This window comes from Squalius cephalus (assembly GCF_949319135.1).
Source record: "Squalius cephalus genome assembly, chromosome: 16".
In the NCBI taxonomy this organism is placed as follows: Eukaryota; Metazoa; Chordata; class Actinopteri; order Cypriniformes; family Leuciscidae; genus Squalius; species Squalius cephalus.
In genome coordinates, this window is record NC_137137.1 from 35,222,551 (window position 1) to 35,242,633 (window position 20,083).

At 42.9% G+C, this 20,083-nt stretch overlaps 1 pseudogene across 1 annotated transcript in view; it reads left to right on the forward strand.

Moving 5' to 3' along the window:
- Positions 1-19,870, forward strand: part of LOC307173969 — a 44,547-nt pseudogene extending 24,677 nt beyond the window's left edge. The window contains exons 8-13 of the transcript in view: positions 4,197-4,600; positions 11,325-11,420; positions 11,635-11,865; positions 11,943-11,965; positions 12,047-12,165; positions 19,329-19,870. The product of the transcript in view is annotated as an uncharacterized misc_RNA (transcript). The remainder of the gene's footprint in view (positions 1-4,196; positions 4,601-11,324; positions 11,421-11,634; positions 11,866-11,942; positions 11,966-12,046; positions 12,166-19,328) is intronic.
- Positions 19,871-20,083: the final 213 nt, after the last annotated feature.

Consider the following 20,083-nt stretch of genomic DNA (forward strand, 5'->3'; position numbering starts at 1 on the left):
ACCACCACCAGCCTGCACAGTGGTAACAAGGCATGATGGATCCATGTTCTCATTCTGTTTACGCCAAATTCTGACTCTACCATCTGAATGTCTCAACAGAAATCGAGACTAATCAGACCAGGCAACATTTTTCCAGTCTTCAACTGTACAATTTTGGTGAGCTTGTGCAAATTGTAGCCTCTTTTTCCTATTTGTAGTGGAGATGAGTGGTACCCGGTGGGGTCTTCTGCTGTTGTAGCCCATCCGCCTCAAGGTTGTGCGTGTTGTGGCTTCACAAATGCTTTGCTGCATACCTCGGTTGTAACGAGTGGTTATTTCAGTCAAAGTTGCTCTTCTATCAGCTTGAATCAGTCGGCCCATTCTCCTCTGACCTCTAGCATCAACAAGGCATTTTCGCCCACAGGACTGCCGCATACTGGATGTTTTTCCCTTTTCACACCATTCTTTGTAAACCCTAGAAATGGTTGTGCGTGAAAATCCCAGTAACTGAGCAGATTGTGAAATACTCAGACCGGCCCGTCTGGCACCAACAACCATGCCACGCTCAAAATTGCTTAAAACACCTTTCTTTCCCATTCTGACATTCAGTTTGGAGTTCAGGAGATTGTCTTAACCAGGACCACACCCCTAAATGCATTGAAGCAACTGCCATGTGATTGGTTGATTAGATAATTGCATTAATGAGAAATTGAACAGGTGTTCCTAATAATCCTTTAGGTGAGTGTATATTAACAGGTTTCTTTAGTCAAAAATATTATTTAACATCACTGAACCACATTCATTTATACAAAAAAAAATGTATTGGGGGTATTAAATTATGTACAATTATTATGGGAAAGAATTTGAAATATTTGCAATTTAATAAAACATTGTTTAAATAATGAAGATACGTGAGGTGTGTCAAATCTTTTGCCCTGCACAGTAAATGAGCTCTGCTGTATTTGTATTACTCAGACACCCTGAGAGACTCCCCCAGGCTACAACTGTTGTGGAGGGAGTCCAGGTGCCTCTGCTAGTGGCAGGAGACCCAGCCTATCCTCTACTGCCTTGGCTCATAAAAGCTTACTCTGGACCCAATTTGTCAGAAGAACAGGGAGCATTCAACTGTGGATCGAGAGTTAAGGTGGAGCACACATTCGGACACCTGAAAGGAAGATGGCGCATCCTGGCAAAACGGTCAGACATTCACCACTCTTTCATGCCTACAGTTGTGGCAGCATGTTGTGTACTCCATAACATCTGTGAGATGGAGAAGCAACGATTCATACAACCTTGTGAAGACTCCCGAGTCGAAGGCGAGAGACAACCGTGTTGCTTGCAATGCAATGACCGACCTTCTGCACAAGCTGTGCTTATCAGGGACGCTCTCATGCAATATGTATCTCACTTGGGAAGGCAGTAGGCTGTCATGCGAACATGTATTTGAATCATAAAATCAAATTTGTTACTGTCACAAACTCGTAAAAATTAAGTCACAAACTCGAACATATTAATACTCATTTTATTTGTAACAGGAATAATTGGTACATTTTCTTTATAAAGATTTTATATACAGTGCTTTTATATACAGTGCATGCAGAATTATTAGGCATGTTGATTTTCTGATCATATTTTTTTTCCAGGCACATTTTACCAATTCCAAACCACATTAATCGTAATAACTATTATAAATGTTTTATTTAATAATTTATAAGTGATAGCCTATACAGTATAATTGTTCATGAAGGCTGGAAATAAAAAAAGCCTTATATTCAGGTGTGCATAATTATTAGGCAAGTTTACTTTTACAGATAAAATAAGCCAAAAAAGAGATTTAATTCAGACTTAAAAGTAAAAAATTATTAAATCCCCATGAGAAGAATGCAATACTGATGCAATACTAGAGATTGCAGTTAAGGTATGACCATTGGACAGTGAAATACTCATTGGGTCAGCAGGGTTAGACAAATACAGGTGGAGAAGAAAAGACACATGTTAACAGCAAAAGAATGAAGAATTAAGGTGAAGAATTAAGTGTGAAACCATCAGGAACCCTTTAGTCTCCAGTGTCACCATTTTCCAGAACTGCAACCTACCTGGAGTCTCCAGAAGAGCAAGGTGTCAGGATCTCAGAGACTTAGGTTAGGTAAAGAATCCTAAAAAATGACCCCCACTTAATAAGAATCACAAGCTGAAGTGTAGTAAAATACATGAAGACTGTTTTTTTATAGGCTTTATAGACTGACAGATTGAGAGACTCTTGAAGGACCAGCACCAGATCCTCTTCTACCACTGTTTGAAGAATTCATCTTCCAGAATCTGACAGTAAGTATTGGGAGTTCATTTTTAGTCCATCTCTGCAAAACAGACTTCAGGGTAGGAGATGGACTAAAAATAAACTCCCAAAACTTATTAAAATGTATTCGGGAAGATGAATTCTTTAAATTATTAAAGTAACAACATGTAACTTTTCAACCTTCATAATATATTTCCAAGACCCTTGTGATAGTACATCGACTTACAATAGGTTGAATGAGACGTCTGCCAGAGCCTGAGGGGTCTGTATCGTTTTTACTGGCACTATGTAACTTCGGGGTGCGGGTAGTAACCAGCGCTCAAAAAGAACTACAAAATTCGACTGCTTTACGGCATACGTCACTTTGCCCACCACTTCCTCAAATGTGGCCAACCAGCGCGTTTGTTTTCGTGCGTCTGTTTTCGCCATGGCTGATGCAGCAGCGAAACGTAAGAAGTCCAAGGTTTTGTCGGAGTAGAGTCGGAAGAGGAAAAGGGAGAGTGATAAACTGAAAGGCAGGACGAGGATCAATATTGGTCGAGCGTTTGCTCGCTGGCGTTAGCTTATGGAGGAGGAGAGTTACCAGACCGATGCTGACTTGGCCGTCATGCTGTTGAACTAGTAAGTAACTGTAAATTGCTTGCATACTATCTTTAGTTTTTCTAATCTGTTGTCTGCCTGGCTACGTTACGGAAACTATCTGGTCCTCCATTTATTTATCTTCATGAATCAGCTAGTAGATGAGCAAATTATCAATCTGGTAGCTAGTAAACACTAACATGGTAGTTTTAGATGGTTAGGATGCTATCGCTATCATTCTCGTTCAGATTTGAGCATTGCAATCGACATGCAAATCGCAAATGTTTGAGTTAAAATGTTTAGTCTACTAAACATGTATAAATTATGAAAGGGGGAAGATTAATAATATTATCATTGCCCATATGAAAAAAACCTGCATGCTTCATATACAGTAACCGTAAATCATTTTACGACAGCGGTAATGGACAATTCCGCTTCCAACCTGTAGGGCGACCGCAGAGGAAAAGTTCCATGTTGTTGCTTTAAATACAAAATGAATAGTAGTTATTACGATTAATGTGGTTTGGAATTGGTAAAATGTGCCTGGAAAAAAAATATGATCAGAAAATCAATGTGCCTAATAATTCTGCACGCACTGTATATTGAAATTCTATTCGTTAAGAAATGTCTTTATGCTAATGAAGTGAGTATATTTTTCAAAAGTGACAAGAAAGTGTTAACAAAGGTGCTGATGAGTGATTCCTGAGAGACAAACTTTTGTCTCATCTCCGTTTCTCCTGTTTATTCAGGACTTTTAATCTGTTGATCTGTTTGTTTCTACAAACACTGACAATCAGCATGATGAACAGAGGAGGAGATAACACTGCTTTATCACTGAAACTTCAGCATGAGAAGAAATCATTTTGAGAAAGATTGGATCATGTCAGACCCTGAAGAAACTCTGTGACAAAGGTTTTGAGATCTTTTATTTTTTATTTTTAATATTTTCAGTATTTTCATTGTTCTTTTGTGTTTTATCTAAGGCTTTAAAGCGTTATATCTTAACGTTTCAATTCAAGTTAATTTTACATGAAGAAGTCCTGATGTTGTTCTTTGACTTGTTTCAACACTCCTTGATCAGAAGATGCACCCTCTTACAACACTAACCAGGAAGAGGCTGACTTGTTATTTCTCTTTCCTGCCATACTGACTTTGTCTCGACAAAAGCAATAAAGAATCAGCGATCAGTGGAGTACAAAGGGGAAAAACTTTACATAAGAATTTGAGATGTTTCTTTCTGAACAAATTTGTTTTCTGATCTTTGTGATTCTCATGGTGATTTATTTTTTAAACAGTCGTTCAGAAAGTGAAAGTAAAGTTTAGATTGCTGGAGCTCAAACAGTGAAAATGGCTTCACTAAATGTCTCTGAAGAAGAACTTTCTTGTCCTGTGTGCTGTGAAATCTACAAGGCTCCTGTTATTTTATCATGTAGTCACAGTTTCTGTAAAGAGTGTCTTCAACAGTACTGGAGAACCAAGGGATCTCAGGAGTGTCCTGTCTGCAGGAGTAGATCAAACTATCATCCTCCAGTTAATCTTGTGTTAAAAAACTTGTGTGAGTCGTTCCTGAAGGAGAGAAATGAGAGGCGTTCATCAGGGTCTGAGGAGATCTGCAGTTTACACAGAGAGAAACTCAAACTCTTCTGTCTGGAGGACAAACAGCCTGTGTGTATCGTGTGCAGAGATTCAAAACAACATGACAATCATAAATTCAGACCCATCAGTGAAGTGGTTTCATCATATAAGGTAAGACAAATGTTTCTTGATTCACATGTAAAGAACCATAACGAGTCATAAACACAGATTGTTCCGATTACTAACGTATCCTCAGTTCACTGAGATCATGAGCATTGCATCAGTAACTGAGTTAACTTAGTTTTTCCCTGAATACTGAAGCCTGATTGGTTCACGTCAGAGCACCTGCACAGACAAATTACTTTTCAGTCGCCAAAACGGACAGGACCGACTGCCTATTTAAGTCACAGCGAAAGCCATTTTCGTCCGAATTTTTCTATTGATGAGCGACAGCATCGACTTGTGTACAGTAGCACAACAAACTAGACAATGCTCATTCCCGTTATCTCAGGGAACCAGGGTTATGTTAGTAACTGGAACATTCCCTTTCGATACTGTTCACTCGCCTTACATAAGTAGCTGACACTTATGGGGAACGCAATCCAAGAGCGCCGTGCTACTAGCGCAGAACGGAAGAGAGCTTTATGACCTGTTCTCTAAAGGCCGTGGAAAGCATCTTAGGCACACAGCCTTGTCTTGGTCTAAGGAGGACTTTACTGTCATTAGGCCCAAACTCGAAAGAGCCCACTGAAAGAGCCTGCAGATCATCCAACTCGCTTGACCGATGCCAGAGCCAGCAGAAGGGTGTCTTTAGCGAGAGAGGCCGAAGGTCGGCCGTTGTGAGGAGCAAAGATCTTTGTGCGATCAGGCCTTTGATTAGGCCAAAAGCAGCCAATCATTGAGGTAATTCAGGATGCGAACTCCTATTTGTCTCAGGGGGAAAAGACAGTCAGAATAGTAGGACTGTAGGCAGGGCCGTCGCATAGACTGTGCGAACTGTGCAACCGCACAGGGCATCGCGCCACTAGGGGGCCTCGCAATCCTGCTGTTTTTATTTTTTAATTTTTGTTATAATACATTAGTTATGTATGATTTTGTATCTATGAGATGTCTCTGTCAAGATCACATAAAAAATAAAATAAAAAATCCAACAAATTATGTAATGCATCCTTTTTTTAGGGGGAAAGCTAAAGCAAGGGAAAGCCAACATGTCAGCTGCAAGCACGAATCAGGTTCTGAGAAAAGGAAAAAAATTAAAAAGAAGGAAGACTTTCATAAGTCACTGCGGGGATCACTGGATAAATTTATCAGCACTTCCAGAGATGCGGTGGCAACAGCTAGCATCTGCATAACCCACGCCGACACTGAAAAAAACATATATAAGTCGCACTGGACTATAAGTAGCATTTATTTAGAAATTTATTTCACACAAAAAAATACAAATATATATTTTTACGGACGGGACAGTTCTCCGTTACAGACGTGAGCGCTCTGAAAGCGGCACTAAAAGACTGCTTTAAAACTTTCACAGAGACCTCAAACAGAAAGCACAAAGCCTGTCTTTAAATTTAATTTCGTTTTGTATAAATTGTATCTTAATTTTAATCAATGTTTCATCAACCAATTGGATTTAATAAATAAGAAGTAAATATAGCAGAAAATAGATATTCACGACACAAAGGCACCGGCGCGTGAACTGGAGCTTGTCTCATAAATTAACCGAAACTCGGTATAAGGTAGCCTGTCACAGACCAGAACGTATCAGATTGGTAAAGTTTTATTTCATTGGGGACATAATTACTGATTATAATGACTTAAACCGTCTTTTTATACGTCGCACCGCGTTACGGGTGGAGAACACTTTGTAAGCATAAAACCATGTCTGCATTTGTGATCATACTCTATACTGCTCAAAATATGAAAACGTACTTACAAACTGTCTGTGAGTGAGAAGTGCCAGACTGTACTAGCAAAGATTGAATTATCCACTTTCTAGAATCAGCTTTTTGCACAGCAGCCCTTGTACTCTCGCAGGTTCTGGAAACAGTCCTCTGGAAAATGCGCAGCACACAGTCGAATATTTTGGTTGTACTTTTCTGGAACAGTGTTGTAAGTAAAGCTTAGCCACTGTTTTCTAATTTTGTCCTCTTTTGGAAGGTCAAACAAAGTAGTTTCACAGCGTCTCCACGATATGCTGGCGCCGGCAGCAACAATAATACAGCGAGAATAAAAGTTACACCTTCTTTCTTTGCGTATACATCTGGGCGATGTTATGAAACTCTGTGCACATACACTGACGTAGATTTGTGGCGGCGTGTTTGAATGAAGCATTATAGGGAGGCGTGGCTGAGCCTTAACTTTTACAAAGAATATCTCTTTGGGTTTGAGACTTTGAGCTTTGTAACACTGCAGATCTTAAACAGCCGCTAAAGAAAAAGAAAAAAAAAGAAATCGCATCATATGACCCCTTTAATAATGATATGTTCTGCTGAAGAGTTGGATAGCCGCAGAGGAAAAGCACAGAGCTGCAGGTGTCGACGTGTACAGGTGCACAGACGTTAACCAATCAGGCTTCAGTATTCAGTGTTGGTCTGATTGAACAGGGGCCTATACCATGAAGCCGGATTAGGTGGCTAGCCAGCTATGTTTCAGCTTAGTTTCCGTCAACCCTGGGTTTTAGGTACTATGAAAGTAGCTCGGCTTTAATCGGTGTTCGTTGCCATGGTATCTTACGCTGCACGGCTAACCTGCTCCGGGGCAGGTTATGTTCTGGATTCAAGATCTCAGACTGAAGTTTGACCAATCAGCTGAGAGCAAAGAAACATATAGGTGACATAACTTATTCCAAGTGTCTGTTGAAATGACTTCACCTTTTCTTCCAAATCCGGTGGACATCTCAGCGCAAATTGTTTGACGAGCACTTCGTAGAGAAAGAGTTTTTAGCCAGACAAAATCCCCTTGCCTTAACTGATAGTTACTTGTATGAAAGATACAGATTTTCCGCGGAAGGAATATCTTATCTTTGCGAACTTCTTGAGCCGCACATAAAGAATTTAACACGTCGAATTTATGCACTTACTGTACCGCAAATGGTATTGCGTTGGGTTTCTTTTTTTTTTTTTGCAAGTGGTACATTCTTGCACGGTGGGTGACGCACAGAAGCTAGGGGAAAACATATGTTTGTCGAACCATTCGCAAGGTGGTCCTCGCTCTGCAGGAGTACATGAATAGTTTCATTAATAGTGTTCCCCGGACATTTATCGACCATGTCCATAAAAGAGGGCTTTTATAAAAGTGCCAGTAAGATATATTGATAGGGTGACATCACATGAACACTTTTTTTTTTTTAAAAAAGAAGCAAATTTCACAAATGTACTATACAATATAATACATGTTAAGAATTATTTTGAATCTTTTTTATTATTCTTCTGTTAATCTTATGATAGGATTCCCAAGTCATTGCAACATGCAACATATATTGCTCCAATCTCCACTGTTCTAGGGAACATGAGGCAGATTATGTTAATAGGAAGTCCTATCACAGCCATAATGTTCAGGTAGAGATGATGTGAATATGTGAGATGATTATTTTCTGTGAGATGAATCTTTAAATTAATAGTAACTTTAACAGATATAACAATGATCTACTAAACATTTAATCTGCAGACGACTTGTGGTCATGAACATATGATCAAGTTTGGATGCCAAATGGCCTGGCTCCAGTGCTTGTCTCACGAATTTTCCATGAGTCTGTGTTGTGTCAGCACTTTGAGGAAAGCAAGTTAAATTTGGTACAGTACAAAACACTGTTAATTTGAACTGAGCTAGAAAAACCTACACAATAACCATCATGACCCTCAGACAGGGCCACAGCACCGCTTCAATGTGGCCCTCAGTAAAACCAGAGTGAAGATAGAGATGACCTTTGGCCTCCTAAAGGCACGTTTCAACTGTGTTCGGCCCTTAAGAGTCACCAGAGCGGGCATCACAGATAGTGGCTGCATGTGCCATTCTGCACAATATAGCCACCAGTAGAAAGGAGCGAGAACCACCACAAAACCAGCTTCCCTCCGATGAAACTGACCCGATCACACTTGACCACCCAGCTGGTGCAGATGTAGATGCAATCACCATACAATATTACACTTAATAAAAGCACATTGAAACTGCAGATAGGTCTCAAACTGTTTTATTGGTTTTGTGGGATGGGAGGGAGAAAGAGAGCAAGAGAAAGTTGCATTAATAAATATTCATACTAAAGTGTCACTTGGTTAAATAAGTTATACTATATATACTATATAACTATATACATACTAAGATCAGTTTTATCCAGCCGTTTGATTTTGTTTGGAGCCTCCTCAGCTCAGAGTCAGCTCCTTTAGTGTGCAGTCTAGTTCAAGTCTCCTTTAGTGTGCAGTCTAGTTCAAGACTCCTTTAGTGTGCAGTCTAGTTCGAGTCTCCTTTAGTGTGCAGTCTAGTTCAAGACTCCTTTAGTGTGCAGTCTAGTTCGAGACTCCTTTAGTGTGCAGTCTAGTTCAAGACTCCTTTAGTGTGCAGTCTAGTTCGAGACTCCTTTAGTGTGCAGTCTAGTTCAAGACTCCATAGTGTGCAGTCTAGTTCAAGACTCCTTTAGTGTGCAGTCTAGTTCAAGACTCCTTTAGTGTGCAGTCTAGTTCAAGACTCCTTTAGTGTGCAGTCCAGTTCAAGACTCCTTTAGTGTGCAGTCCAGTTCAAGACTCCTTTAGTGTGCAGTCCAGTTCAAGACTCCTTTAGTGTGCAGTCTAGTTCAAGACTCCTTTAGTGTGCAGTCCAGTTCAAGACTCCTTTAGTGTGCAGTCTAGTTCAAGACTCCTTTAGTGTGCAGTTCAGTTCAAGACTCCTTTAGTGTGCAGTCTAGTTCAAGTCTCCTTTAGTGTGCAGTCTAGTTCAAGACTCCTTTAGTGTGCAGTCTAGTTCAAGACTCCTTTAGTGTGCAGTCTAGTTCAAGACTCCTTTAGTGTGCAGTCTAGTTCAAGACTCCTTTAGTGTGCAGTCTAGTTCAAGACTCCTTTAGTGTGCAGTCCAGTTCAAGACTCCTTTAGTGTGCAGTCTAGTTCAAGTCTCCTTTAGTGTGCAGTCTAGTTCAAGTCTCCTTTAGTGTGCAGTCTAGTTCAAGACTCCTTTAGTGTGCAGTCTAGTTCAAGACTCCTTTAGTGTGCAGTCTAGTTCAAGACTCCTTTTGTAAAGGGCCCTGACTGAGTCTGTTTCCACCTGAAACATAATTCCACCACAAACATGATCATTCAAAATCACAAAAAGTTCCTTGACTTCCTACAAACACAGGACTGACTGTAATTTATGTCAAGGGTTTTAAATCCTTACACATTTCTTCTGAAGCCCATTGAGGTAGAGGCCTCAGTTTCTGGGGCAGGTTGTGAAAAATCCTACAATAAAAGAGATGTGTAAGGGCCAGTCCCTTTTTTATGCCACACATTCAAATGTTTGCCATAATAAAAAGCCCAGTGCATTCACATCAGCAACTGTCTGAGAACACACAGACAGAGTGTCATCATTTCCTCCACCCTAATAAATAAAAATAGGCCAATGTAAAGCATAACTGTTGTAAAGCAGGTTATGTTTGGTGTTCTGTCTGCTGCATACTGACCTCTGTGTGGGAGACTGTGTGTGTGTGTGCTGGCTTCAACAGGGACACTGTATTTCCCTCTACTGCAGAACATACAGTCAGCCATATTTAAAACTTAAAAAAGTAGTAATGTATTGCACACGTACCCAGTGTTACTTGCTTAGAGGAGCCAGCACCAGGGTCAGACTGTACAGCACCTGTAATCTAATCGTCCGTCCCTTATTGCCTACTCAGAGCCAACTCCTCCGCCAGTGTATTCTGGTTTTCTGAATTTAACTCTTTATTTCTGTTTGCTGCAAACAAGTGTTTGTGATAAAATGTTCACAAAAGTAATAAAAGGTTGTGGTAAATACTCACCACTTTGAATTATATTTTTATATTTTGTCTTTATCTGCTGCCAAGAACATTTGGAGTTGGGGTTGCATCTAAAAATCAATGAATATTAATCTTTCTTAGTACATACATGCACATTTTTTATATAGATTATAGAAATAGGCTATAGGCTATATTACACATAGGCTACACATACATATATGCATAATTTTACATATATATAGAACGTATTTGTTTAACTTGCGCATTAACAATCAGCAATCTTTCTCCAACAGTCTTCTCTTGCTTTGGCCGCAGAGACCGTATTGTTTCAAGCTTGAAATACATATTTAAATTCATCGTACTTATGAATGATTATCTCTTGCTCGTCCGCGGAAAAATATATCGCTCTCGCTCTACCCGCGATTGGTTGTTCAGTGTCGACGTCACTCTTTTATGTGCACGCGCGCGTGGAGTAATCATAGCTTGAGGATCAAAGCCTGAGTTGACAGAGAAAGTCGATGAGCTGCATCATGGTACCAATAAAGCCTGATTGCATCGGTTTGGTTTTGTCAACTCAAAACTAATCCTGTAACCCCGAGTTTGTTCAGCTACCTTCATGGTACAGGCCCCAGGACTGCAGTGATCAGGACTGGTTGTGTTTAGTCCAGCTGGACTACATTATAAATGCAGTTTCATAGATCTGAGGAATTAGTTACTACGGAGGCAAATACATTTTCTCGCCGTCCCAGTTGGTATTGGATGTTTCAATAAATAACATTGTCATTTAAAAACTGTACTTTGTGTTGCAATTTCTGAATCAATTTAGTATGAGATGTACACAAAAACAGAAGAAATCAGGATGGGGGCAAATACTTTTTCACTGCATTATATGATCATAATCGTATTGTCTTCTCTTCACTGTAATCTGGTGTTTTATGTATTTTTGTTCAATTCTAGGAAGAGCTCAATACAGCACTGAAGTCCTTACAGGAGAAACTTAAACACAATGTAAAACTGAAAGCAGAGTTTGAGAAAACAGTTCAACACATCAAGGTGAGGAAACAGAAACAAGAGTCATTTTCATTACAGCTGTTGGATCACTATATACAGTTATGATTTTATATAATGGATTCCAGTTTATTATTTATGTAAATGACTAGCAGCAATCTGCTTCTGGATCCGTTTTATGTCGGGTATCCGAGTTTATCTTGGATATTAATGATGTGTGTCGATTGAGATGATTGAAGTGAATGTGCTTTTATTTCAGTCTCAAGCTGAGCACACAGAGCGTCAGATTAAACAGCAGTTTGAGAAGCTTCATCAGTTTCTCAGAGATGAAGAAGAAGCTACAGTCACTGCACTGAGGGAGGAAGAGGAGCAGAAGAAGCAGAGGATGAAGGAGAAGCTGGAGGAGATGAACACACACATCTCAGCTCTTTCACACACAATCAAAGACATGGAGGAGATGATGAAAGCCAATGACGTCTGCTTTCTGAAGGTCTGATTTCAGATCATTGGTTGATTGATTGATGATTGATTGAGTTCTTGATGATAAATGGTGTGTTTGTTCTGCAGGAGTTTCCAGTCTCAATGGAAAGGTGAGTGATCTGCTCCTGTCTCTGGTCTCTCTGGTTCTGATCCAAAGCCACTGCAGTTCTGACTCCTGAATGTTCTTCCAGAGTCCAGAGCTCACAGCCGGATCCACAGATGGCTTCTGGAGCTTTGATTCATGTGCCACGATACTTGGGCAACCTGCCGTTCAGAGTCTGGAAGAAGATGCAGGACATCGTCCAAAACAGTGAGTCTGACAGCAGGAGATCTGAGCTGGACATGATGGATGGGTGGAGAGTTAGAGGCTCTTCATGACAGAGATAGATAGATAGATAGATAGATAGATAGATAGATGAGTTTGGTGTTTGTTAGGAGGTTACAATTAAAGCTGCAGTCGGCAAGTCTGGCAGATTGAGTCGACTTAGCCAAAATTTTGAATGTTTACAACTCTCATGCCCCTCCCCCACCACCAGCGATCACCCTCCCATCGAGTTTGTGCTCGTCAGTGCATGTGCACCAGATCTTCTGTGAACGCACCATCTCTTCAGCATCGAAGCATCATTTTCTTTTCCTTGGTTGTTTTGAACCTCCTAGCTCTCTTTGTTAACCGAGGAATTGGAAGCTTGTTAGTAGATTTTCTCTCCGCCATCACACTTCGTCCAATCCAACACAGCTGTGAACTGTGAAGGCGTGTGCATGTGATATTGTAACGTGCGCGGGAGAGGGGTTATCTGTGGCGTGTGCACGAACTGTGATTGACAGATCTCACACAGCCCTGCTCTGATTGGACCAGAAGAACGTCTCGGGTTATGACTATAACCCTTGTTCCCTGAGATGGGAACGAGACACTGCGTTGTTGAAAACGACTCTTTGGGGACGCTCCCTTAGCGTGCGCCTCTGAAGTATGAATGAAACTAATCCAATCCTGATAGGTGTTGCGTCATGACGTAACATGTGACAGCATAACCGGATGCATAAAAGTGACGCTGGCACACACACACATTAGCCTCGCGATGAAGCAAGCCGCTCTCAGGCATTGAGGGGCGTGGCAGGACGACGCAGTGTCTCGTTCCCATCTCAGGGAACAAGGGTTATAGTCATAACCCGAGACATTCCCTTTCGAGGGAACTCGCACTGCGTCGTTGAAAACGACTCTTTGGGGAACGAATGCCCACTAGGCCACGCACCGAGAAAAGGCCTGCCCTAGAGTGAAACTGAACTCAGGCACCCATCTAGGACGAGAGCACATGTGCGCCAGGCGTACTAGGGAGGTGCAGACTATAAAACCTGATAAAAGTGTGTGGGGTAGCCCAACCGGCTTGCCTCACAGATCTCCTGGAGGGGCACTCCCAAGAGGAGGGCTCTAGAGGACACCATGCCTCTAGTAGAATGAGCCCTTACAGCCAAAGGTGAAAGCAAATTGCGCACCTTGTAGGCCTACTTATGGTTTGTTTAGCCGGGAGCCCCTCATTAGGTGACCCGAAACACACTACAGTAAGTCCGACCTCCTCCAAGAAGAGGACCTCTCAAGGTAATACTCGGAACTCTGACTGGCAGAGCAAGGAACCTCTCCTCTTCTGCCGACACATGTGGTGGAGGATGAAATGCTTGCAGGACCATGGACCTAGCCATATTAAATTGCACTTAAGGCACATAGCTGGGTCTCGGATGCAGGATGGCCTTAACTCCGCCGGGGCAAACCCCAAGCAAGCTGGCGTTAATGCCAGGGCTTGGAGGTCTCCCAGTCTCTTTATAAGAAGTAGCTAAGAGAAAGGCTATCTAGAACGTGAGGTCCTAGGCAAAGCCGACTGAAGGGATTCGAAGGGAGCCAGGGATAGCCCTTCGAGAACCACCGCCAGGTACCAGGAAGGAACCCTGGACCTGACTGTCAGTCTCATCCTCTATGTACCAAGGAGAAATAGTATGACCAGATGGTGCCTCCCCAAAGGCCCAATATTCAGTGGTGCATGGAACGCCGCAATGGCATCCATGTGCACCATCCATGTGGACGGGGAGAGATTCGCAGAGAACGATCTTGAAGAAAATCCAGAACTGAAGCCACTGGGCAGTTAACTGGGCCTAACTCATGTTCTCTATACCAAGTGAAAGAACATTCCACTTAAGGCCATATAATCTCCTAGTAGACGGAACCCCAGAGATAAGTATGGTTCCGTGCACCCCAAATGATAGAACAGCATTTAGGTACTGAGCCCCCTCAGAGGCCAGACCCACAATTTCCACAGCTCTGGGCGAGGATGGAATATAGTACCCTCCGCCTGAGATAACAGATCCCTCCTCAGAGGAATCTGCCATGGCGGAGCTATCAGGAGTGAAATTAAATCCGAAAACCATACTCGGGCCGGCCAAAACGGGGCTACCAGAAGAAGACTGATGCCCTACTGACGGACCCTCTCCAGGACTCCCGGGAGCAGAGCGATCGGGGGAAAAGCGTACAGGCGAAGCCTCGGCCAGGCCTGTACCATGGCATCCAACCCCAACGGGGCTGGATGAGTGAGGGAGAACCAAAGTGGACAGTGGGACGTCCCTTGAGACGCAACAGATCCACTTCCATTGGTCCAAACCTCTGCCATATCAGCTCCACCACCTCTGGATGGAGTCTCTATTCCCCGGGCCTCAGCCCCTGCCTTGACAGGATGTCTGCTCCCTGATTCTGAACCCCCGGGACATATATTGCTCTTATAGATAATATTTTCCCTTGGGACCATAAAATAATCTGATGCGCCAATCTGGATAGAGGGCGCGATCTGAGTCCCCCTTGTCGGTTCAGATACGCTACCACTGATGTATTGTCCGAACGTATCAAGACGTGGTAACCTTTGATGTCTGGGAGGAAACTCCTCAGAGCCCTGAACACAGCCAACATTTCTAGGCAATTTATATGCCAAGAATGATGAAGGTCCTGCCACAGACCCCTGGCAAAGCGCCGATAACCGCGCCCCAGCCAGTGAGGGAAGCGTCTGTTGAAATGGTTTTCCGGCGACATGACGCCCCTAATACTGGCCCTTGGGACAAGAACCAAGATTTCTTCCATATTAATAAGGAACGAAGGCATCTGCGCGTAACCTTTATTATACGGAACGGATTCCCCTTGGGGGAAAAACCCCTTGGCTTTGAGCCACCACTGAAGGGGCCTCATGTGAAGAAGGCCCAAAGGAATTATGTTGGATGCCGCTGCCATGAGGCCCAGCAGTCTTTGAAATTGCTTTACAGTGATGGCCTGGCCTAGCTTTATCCCTGACACCATGGTCAGGATGGATTTCGATACGTGCGGGAGACATATGTGCCTGCATCGTAACCGAATTCCATACTATGCCCAGAAAAGTAGATTTCTGAGCTGGTTCTAACACACTTTTCCTAGTGTTGAGTCTCAACCCCAATTTCTGAATGTGGCCAAGAACGACATCTCGATGCCGAATTGCCATTTCTCGAGACTGGGCCAATATGAGCCAGTCATCGATATAATTCAGAATACGGATGCCCTGAAGCCTCAGTGGAGCCAGAGCTGCATCCATACACTTAGTGAACGTGCGGGGAGAGAGTGCTAGGCCGCACGGAAGAACCCGATATTGGTACGCTTCGCCCCCGAAAGCAAACCTCAGGAACCTCCTGTGACATGGAAGGATGAAGACATAAAAATAGGCGTCTTTTAGATCTATCGTGACAAACCAATCCTCGGATCTGATTTGATTCACGATGATGGGAACAGTGAGCATCTTGAACCTGAATCTCCTCAGAGAACGATTCAACTGCCTCAAATCTAAAATCGGCCTCAGCCCGCCATCCTCCTTTGGAACTATAAAGTACCGGCTGTAAAACCCGGACTCTTTCTCTGGTAGGGGAACAATTTATATGGCCCCTTTGACCAGTAGAGTTCTGTACCTCTTGTTCCATAACCCGAGCCTGTTCTGGAACCACTGCAGTCAGTACCACCCCAGCAAACTTGGGAGGTCGGTGACCGAACTACAGTCTTTACCCATATTTTATAATATTCAGGACCCATATAGATATATTCGGAAGGCGTTGCCATTCTTCTACAAAATCTACTAAGGGAACCAGCCCCTCGAGACTGACCTCGGGTGTTTTTCGAGCACTATTCTCGACCTCTTGAAGCGGAGGACCGGCAGGAAAAAGTCGAGAAAGATTTTGTGACCATAGACGGTGCCCTATTGCAGGCTTTTGGGGTGAACGCCACGGTGTGCGTTCGCTGGAAATCATTGTGGCCCGAAGCGCACTTTACGGCGGGATACAGATATCGATTTCCTGAGGGCTCCCCCAGAGGGGAGACTCTTTGGGTTTCGTTCTCGACACCCTGAAGCGGAGGACCGGCAGGGAATAAATCGAAAACAGTTCCGATGGGCGAACGCGAACACTGGCCGCAAGCCTTTTGGGCGCCTTTTACAGCGTGCATTCGCTGAAAACCGATGTGTCCCAAAGCGCACTTGAAGCTGGATACAAACATCGATTTCCTGAGGGCTCCGCGGAGGAGCGATTCTCGCTCATACCTCCACGGGGGGGGGGACAGCCATCTTCGTCTCGTTTTCGATACCCTGAAGCGGAGGACCGGCAGGGAAAAATCTTAAACGATTTTTGACGTTCGCTGCTCATCATTTTAATTCTTCAGAATTAAATGCAGCCAAAAATACTCGATAAGTGAAACACGGTCTGGATGGTAGGTTGAATTAAAATATCTAACTTCTTAAAGTCAGATAATATATTCCATCATTTCAATTCCATCATATTAATTCATAGAATTGAATGCAGCCATAATCACCAGACAATACTGTTTTAATATTTATTTATACGGTCTCGTAATCTACACGCTGCCTCGGCAAACGCGAGATTCGAGCCGTTACAATATATTTGGCTTTCATCCCTCGAGAAGAAAGTCATCAGGTGCGAGGTTGAAACATCCGACAGCGCACGGATTGCACTCGCGCCGATATATTTCTCAATGAACACTGCCAGCACCCTCAGGAGCTGATTGTGAATGCCTCGCACCCAAACAGTATTATTTCACAGATCGCGTGTGTCCCTTTTATTGCAGACTCGTAATCTAAGCGCTGCCTCAACAAACGCGAGATTCGAGTCGTTCACAATATATTTGGCTTTCATCTCTTCGAAAAGAAAGTCAACGGGCTCGAGGCTGAAACACCCGAAACGCACGGCTGTGTGCGTCGAGATATTTCTTAAAAACCACAGCCAGCACCCTCAGGAGCTGACAGTGCATGCCTCGCACCCACACAGAATCTTTATTGCAGAGTAGCCGTCATCTACGCGCTGCCTCGACAAACGCGAGATCCGAGCTATAGATTCTGTATTGCAATGTAGTGGGACAACTTTTTATTTTTTTATTTTGGGTTACAACAACACCGGCGAGTGTGACTCATGTTCCTCGTCCCCGATGCTGAGCACATCCACTTCCTCAGAAGCAGATAGCTCGAGCATCGGGCACTCGTCACGGGCAGAAGAAGCCACATCGCGGGCTTCTGCGTCGTGAGCGAGCGTTATAGAATCTGCGGATGATGAACATGAAAGTGCCTCGGCAGTCTCGTTCTCATCCGCGAGATCCTTCTGCGATCCCCACGATCCAAGCCACCGCGCCGCCACAACGGACGCGGGACCCGAACCGCGGGGATCGCGAGCCAAGTGGGAGCGCAGCACTAGTACTTTCACAGTGTTCACAGGCAGCCCCCTCGAGAACTGCCTGTGCATGCTGCGCGCCTAACAGTGTACACACAACTGATGCGTGTCTCCACCCGTGAGAAATATAGGGCAGGGGTGCACACACTTAGTGTATCTTTCACTCGCCATAATATAGAGGATTTCACTGACAAACAACATCAAATAAGACAGACAGTTTCACAGAGAGCGCTTGCTGAAGAGCGAAAGCTAATGTGTGTGTGTGCCAGCGTCACTTTTATGCATCCGGTTATGCCGTCACATGTTACGTCATGACGCAACACCAATCAGGATTGGATTAGTTTCATTCATACTTCAGAGGCGCACGCTAAGGGAGCGTCCCCAAAGAGTCGTTTTCAACGACGCAGTGCGAGTTCCCTCGAAAGGGAACCGGGAGCGGTGGATTTTTGCAAAACAAATAACAGGCTCCAGGTGGAGATAGAAGCGCGGGGTTTTCTCTAAAACTCTAAACTGATTTATGTTGTTCTGTCGGAGAAAAGTGTCGGTTTCAGTGAATATGATCAAAAAAATCTTGCCGACGGCAGCTTTAAAAAAATTAGTCTCAGAATAATTACAATAATAACTAGAATTTACATTTCCTGAAGAAAATGTAGATGCTAACATGATGGTAACACAATTAGCAGTTTGTTAACATGATGTTAACACATTTATCATGTTGTTAACATGATTAGCATGTTCTTAGCACGATGCTAACATGTTTAACATTTTGCAAACATCCTTTTAACGAAATGCTAATAAGATTATCATGCTTCTAGCATGATGCTAACACAATCACCATGTTTATTGCATGTTTTAGCAAGATGCTAATATGATTAACATGATGCTTGCATGATTAACATGTTGTGGACATGGTGCTAACATGATTAGCATGCTGATACTGCATTTTAGTTAGCATTGTTGACAAGATTTAACACTTAGCTAATCACTTTTAGCATGTAGCTATTCTGCTAGCATGTGTAGCATGATGGATGTCCTGTTTGCTAGCATTAGTCAAAGTAGCCAACCACAATGTCTCTACGATGTTCTGGTGCAGAGTCATAGGTCTTGCTGAACAGTTGCTAGGGTGCTCTGTTTAGTTGCTAGGGAGTGGCTTGGCAGCTGCCAATGATGTTACTTCAAAGGCTGCTTGCCAGTATGAATGATATAAACCAACCGCAACTCCTCTATGACATTCAGATTAGAAGATGTCCCTCTTTGGATTTGGGTTGCTAGGGTGCTCGACAATGGTTGCTAGGGCGTGGCTAGGAAGTGTTGAAGGTTGATTCATTATTGTAAGTCAAACACAACAGACAGTCATAATAAACTAATTTAAAACAAAACACAGACTATAAGAGCCAATAAAATGAAGATGATCAGATGCTGAAGATCAGACACACACTTACAGTTCTTCATCTACAGCATAAATCTCAACAGATCTCATTGATTTATTGTTATTTAACTTTCCCAAAGAATCAGTTTCTCTTGATGGACACAAATGTCTGAATCTCATATTTAATGTTTGTAGTTGATGCCGTTAAACGCTGATGATAAAAACGAGTGTGAAACTAATAACAGCACTGACAGTGATCAGAGGAAAATGTGTTTGATCAACAGGACGAGTGTCATAATTCATAATAATCTGTGTTGGGTTCACTCTTGATCATTATATGAAGATCAGAATAAAAGCATCTGTTGATTGTGTCTCATCAGCTCCTGTGATTCTGGATCCAAACACTGCAGATTCACGTCTCGTCCTGTCTGATGATCTGACCAGTGTGAGAAACAGCGAGAACAAACAACCTGTTCCTGATAATCCAGAGAGATTTGACAGTTATTACTGTGTTCTGGGTTCAGAGGGTTTTAACTCAGGAACACACTGCTGGGATGTGGAGGTTAAACTGAGTTCAGACTGGACTCTTGGAGTAACTACAGCATCAAACCAGAGGAAGGGATGTGTTTTCTTCGACACTGATGTCTGGAGTGTGGAGTATGATCAGGACGAAGATGATGATGAAGAGGACGGAGAGCTTTTAGGTTCTAGTTTTCATGTTAAACAGAAGCTTGATCGTGTGAGAGTGAATCTGGACTATGACGGAGGAACGGTGTCGTTCTCTGATCCTGTAACTAGCACACATCTACGCACATTCACAACCACCTTCACTCACACACTCTTTCCATTCTTCTATAATTATAGTTCTTCTTCTCTGAGGATCTTACCGGTCAATAGTCGTTTCTTTTTTTCTGACATATAGCCGTTGAACTGGTAAGTCGGCAGGTTTTGAAAATTCATTCGCATTAGCCATGGCATTTTCCACTTGTACTGCTCTGTCTAACGTCAAATCCGCTTCAAGTAGTAAGTGTTCACGAATTCGACTGCTGTGCACTTTCTCCACAATTTGATCTCTTAGCATTTCATCTTCTTTGTCACCAAATGCACATAATGACACCATATCACGAAGCGCGGC